Here is a 5,671-nt window from a genome sequence, read left to right as displayed (position 1 = left end):
CACTTTTCTAAGCACTTGGGGGCATCAATGTATAACATAGAAAAAGATCACTGCCCTTTGGAAGCTTACACTCTAACAGAATAATGAAGTCATTATTACCCTGCTCTCCAGAGAGTCTTTTTTCTTATCATACTTTGATGATACCAGATGACTCTGCCTTCCCAGAGCAAGGGTTGCCTCATCTCATCTCTTCAGACAGGCAGTTGTAACAGGTTCCATCATTGGTAGGCAGACCCACCTACTTTCAATTAGCTCTCACCAGGTGCTGCCAGTTTCATGTGCCTTCTCCTGTTTAATCCTAACCTATCGTGTGGTTGGCATTGTTGTTTCTGTTTTACAAATGAAGAAATGGAAGCTGAAGGGATAAGTGACTTGCCCAAGTAAGAGCCCAGGGCCTGAACTCAAATCTGCCTGACTCCAAAGCTCATGCTTTCAACCACTAAATTATGCTGCTTTTGGTTTCGATATTTACCTGCATTAACTGTATGGTAATTTACCACAGAGCCCATGACACACCAACTGTGAAATTGTCCTCCAGGAACTGCATGGTTTTCTTAGCTTTCCTGAGAATATTTAAGCCAGATACAAATCATATAGGACATTAAATTACTACTAAGCTAGAATACTAAGTTACTTCATGTAAACTATGAAACAATATAAAAATGTGACGTCCTGATATCTACTCCATTACCACTCGTATTTCTAATTCTTTTTTTCCTAATTCTTAATATCATGTAAATAATAAAGTTTTGGTTCAAATCTGGTTCAAATGCTGCAATAACAGCGTTAACGCATAGAGCCCTCATGACCTGATTATCTCATAAAGGTCCCAGCTCTCAACACTGTTGCATCGGGGATTAAGTTTCCAACACAGCCACTTTGGGAGACACATTCAAACCATAGCAATTTCTCTTTCACATTTGAGATATTACCCAACCCAGTAATCTAGACATCTGGTTCCCTGTGGGGAATATTTTACACTTAGTGTTGAAGACATCTCTTGGCTCTGCCTACCTGGCGTCCATTCTCTCTTCTGGTAACAGCACCCTGAATTTTCACGAAGGAGATTCCCCTCTACTCTCCATGAGGGTGTGGTATGGCTGACCCCACCTCCAAGCTGCAGAAAAATATCCTCTCTAAGGCCTGGCCAGTAACAATTCTGCCTTTCTTTAATGACAGTATTTAGTTCATGGGTGAACACGTGGCCCAAGCTGGGACAACAAGTCAAATAATGACAACCAATGAGGGTCAAACCTGAGACTATTGCTGGAACTCTTAGGTACACTTATTTTCTGCTGAGGTTGCTGGCAGCTCTCTGACCACTGAAATAGAGAGGCCTGCGTGAGAATAACGCCAATATATGGGAGAGAAGAACAAAAAGGTGGAGAGAGATCCCTGAAGTCATGGTGTGCACATCTGGATCAAGCTGTACCTGAAAGTCACCCTTGGACTTTTGTATATATGAGATCTTAATGTTCCTTCCCTTAAATTAGTTTGAGTTGGATGTCACTAACTTGCAACTGACAGATCCGTTATTAATATACCCTTATTAATATACTCAAAATCACTTATGTTAAAAATACTGTTTAAAAGATTGGTGGATATTTCTTCTTATTCATGTAAGGGAACTAAGAGTGTTTTACCAGTTTCCTTCAGAGTTTAATTCAAGATAATTTAAAATAGCATGGCCTGTTTTTTCTAGAACATTTTGAATCTGGCTCAAAAATCATTATTTTCTGTTATGTAGGCTACTAGGAGGTATTTGTGCCTGGGTGATGTGATTAGAGAGGAAAGATGGCACATGTCGCAAAACCTACAGTTACTCCTTGTTCTCCAACTGATGAGCTATGCAACTTTGAGCAAGTCCTTGAGTAGCCTCTTTCATAAAATGGGGTGATAATAAAACATTTTTAAGAGCTGGCTGGACATTAGAGTATTTCTATTAACGGATTTTAGAAGCTATGAAGTACTTACGAATGTCAGTTGTCCTTATTTGTACTTGAAATATAATTGTCATAGAGATGGGGGGAACTAGAGTTTTGGTGCCCAAACCTGATTATCAGAATCATCTGGGGTTTTGCTTTATTTATTCATTGACTTTAACCAATTTAAATTAACATGTACTTATTATATCAGGTCAAAAATATAAAGATATACAAGGAAAAAGTCAATAATATCACCTCAGCAGTTCAAGGTCACTCCCTGAAATGAACTCCATTGTTTCTTGTGTACCTTCTACATTCTTTTATTGTTTTTATAATAGGAATATAATATACACATTAATTTAAAATTTGCTTTTTTAAAAAATTAAAATATACTATGCCAATTCTCTGTGACAAGAAGTAGCAATTTGACTCATATACATATATGTGTGTGTGTGTGTATATATATATGTGTATGTATGTGTATATATATATATATATAGAGAGAGAGAGAGAGAGAGAGAGAGAGAGAGAGGGAGACAGTGTCTCACTCTGCCACCCATGCTGAAGTGTAGTGGCACAATCATGGTTCATTGTAGCCTTATTCAAGCAATCCTTTGCCTCAGCCTCCCAAGTAGCTGGGACTATAGGCGTGCACCACGGCGTCCTGTGAATATTTTATTTCCTTTTTGTAGAGATAGAGTCTCACTGTGTTGACCAGGCTGTTTTCAAATCCCTGGCCTAAAGTGATCTTCCTGCTTCGGCCTCCCAAAGGGCTGGGATTACAGGCATGAACCACCACACTTGATTCATATTTTAAAAAACCGCTTAATATGCATTAGTTTGAGTTATGTTACCTGAATTATTTTTTAACTAAATTTTAATTTTTAGATTTTCAGTTTGAGAGTTTTCTTTTTTTTCCTTTTTGTGGAGAATGGGGTCTCGCTATATTACCCAGGCAGGTCTCCAACTCCTGGGCTCAAGCTATCCTCCCGCTTCTGCCTCCATAAGAGCTGGGATTACAGGCGTGAGCCACCGCGCCCGGCAGTTTGACATTTTTAGAAAAATTGCAAAGATAGTACAGAGAGGTCCCATTATATAGGTATCCTGTTTCCTCTGTTATTAAAATCTTACATTGGTGATGTGGTTTGACTCTATGTCCCCACCCAAATCTCATCCTGATTTGTAATCCCTACATGTCAAGGAAGGGAGGTGATTGGATCATGGGACAGTTTCCCTCATGCTGTTCTCGTTATAGTGAGTTCTCATGAGATCTAATGGTTTTATAAGTGTTTGGAAGTTCCTCGCTCTTCTTTCTCTTGCTGCCCTGTGAGAAAGTGCCTGCTTCCCCTTCCACCACGATTGTAGGTTTCCTGAGGTCTCCTTATCCTTGCCAAACTGTGAACCAATTAAACTTCCTTTGTTTATAAATTACCCAGTCTCAAGAAGTATCTTTATAACAGCGTAAAATGGACTAATACAATTAGTATACTGTATTTGTTATAATCAAATAATCAATGTTGATACATTATTATGAAATAAACTCCACATTTTATTTAGATTTCCCTTAGCTGTTACCTAATGTCAGTTTTCTATTCCAGGATCCAACCCAGGTTACCACATTGCATTTAGTCCTGTCTCCTTAGGCTCTTCTTTGCCATGACAGTTTCTCAGGCTCCTCTTGTTTTTGATCATATATTTGCAAGTTTTACAAAGCCCTGGTTAAGTATTGTATAGAATGTCCTTCAGCAGTGATTGTCTGCTGTGTGTCTTGTTATTAAACTGGGGTAATAGATTTTTGAGAGGAAGACTGCAGAGATAAAACACCATTTTCATAACATCACAGGTATCGGCCACATGAGGTATTACTGCTTATGTTGGCCTTGGCTAAAGTAGTATTTGTCAGATTTCTTCTCTGTAAAGTAACTCTTTCCACCTTCCTCCTCCCTGCCTCCTTTCCGTTCTATGTTCTTTGGAAGAAAGTCACTATGTGTAGCCCACACTGAAGGAGTGGGAAGTTATGCTGCCCTCTCAGTGTGTAGTGTCTGTAGATTATTTGAACTTCTTCTCCATAGGAGAAGAGTTAATTCTCCTCTATTAACTTAGTTATTCTATTACTTATTTATATCAGTATAGACTCATGGATATTCACTTTATACTTTGGGTTAGAATCTGCTATTATTTTAATTTATTGTTCAAATTAGTTCATCTTTGACCATTAGAAACTCTTTCAGTTGGTTTCTAGATCACTTTGACCTACACCTGTCATTATGAGTTTGGTTATTTTGTTTTGTTTTGTTCTGAGCACTTCCTTAATTTCTGGCACTACAGGACAGCCCAGGCTCATCTTGTATGTTTCATATCTCCAGCCCTAGAATCAGTTATTCTCCAAGGATCCCTGGTTTCTTTCATTGGAGAATGATATTAGAAACCAAGATGAGTTCTTACACTGCTAAAAGGATATACCTGAGACTGGGTAATTTATAAAGAAAAAAGTTTAATTGATTCACAGTTCTGCATGGCTGGGGAGGTCTCAGGAAACTTATAATCATGCTAGAAGGGGAAGCAGTCACAGTCTTACACGACAGCAGATGAGAGAGAGACCTTTTAAAAAATAAACTACCATGTATAAAACCATCAGATCTGGTGAGAATTCACTCATTACCATGAGAACAGCATGGAGGAAACCACCCCAATCATCCAGTCACTTCCCACCAGGTCTCTCCCTAAACAGCTGGGGATTACAATTTAAGATGAGATTTGGGTGGGGACACAAGCCTAGCCAGGGGAAGGCCCATGTGGCTGGAGGATTATGAACAAGGGGTATGAGTGGTTTTAGATGAGACTACAGAGCAGACCACATAGGAGATGCAGCCGCCTATGGTCCATATCAAAATGTTTGGAGATCATTTTTTGGAACAAGGAGAAACAAATGTATGGTCTAAGTAGAAAAGTGATGTAATACAATTTACTTTGAAGGAGACTATTCTGGCTGCTGTATGAAAAAGAGACTAGTAGGGGGCTGGGTGAGAAAGTGAGAGTAGAAGTAGGGAGACCAGTTTGGAGGCTAGTGATACTGTTTTACAGAAGTAGTGACAATGAAAATAGTGACAAGTAGTGACTGTCGTATAAACTGGGGTGGGGGGTAGGGAGCCAGTAGGGTTTCCTGATTATTTGATTGAGGGTTAAGGTAAAGAGAGAACTCAAGAATGACCACCCAAGTCATAGAAATGAACTAATTTCTTTTAAAATAACAATTTGTATCATAAATATGCCTAACTCTCCCAATGACCTGAGTCATTCAATTCTCCTGCTGGGCTCGAGTTTCCTTGTCAATAAAAAAGGAGGTTGGATCAGATCATTTTAGAGTGTCCATCAGCTTGATGAGCTTCCAAGCTGGCCAACCTATAGAACTGCGTGCAGCCAGGCACAGCTCTTAAATTGTTAACACTGAGAGATTTTGATCCAGGAGCAAGGAGTCAGTGGGGAAGACAAACGCACACAGAACAAGAGGTATTTCTGACATGTAGGTACTGATATACCCTAGTCATTAGGCAGCCAAAATCCAGCTCTGGCCGAGTGCCTTGTGAAGATGCTCAAACCCTTGCACCACTTCATCATCGTGTGCATGTCTTCTATCTCCAACGTGACCCCCTCCCAATTCCCAGCTACCTATGTTGCCAGGTCCATTCACAACCTCCACCTTGCCAAGGGCTAACATTACTCATTCCTGCCTTTCCTTTCCTCCC

The sequence above is a fragment of the Rhinopithecus bieti genome, unplaced genomic scaffold (genome assembly GCF_001698545.2).
Source record: "Rhinopithecus bieti isolate Rb0 unplaced genomic scaffold, ASM169854v2 scaffold_7212, whole genome shotgun sequence".
NCBI classification, from domain to species: domain Eukaryota; kingdom Metazoa; phylum Chordata; class Mammalia; order Primates; family Cercopithecidae; genus Rhinopithecus; species Rhinopithecus bieti.
The sequence above is the reverse complement of the archived record's forward strand: the minus strand, read 5'-3'. Positions refer to the sequence as shown.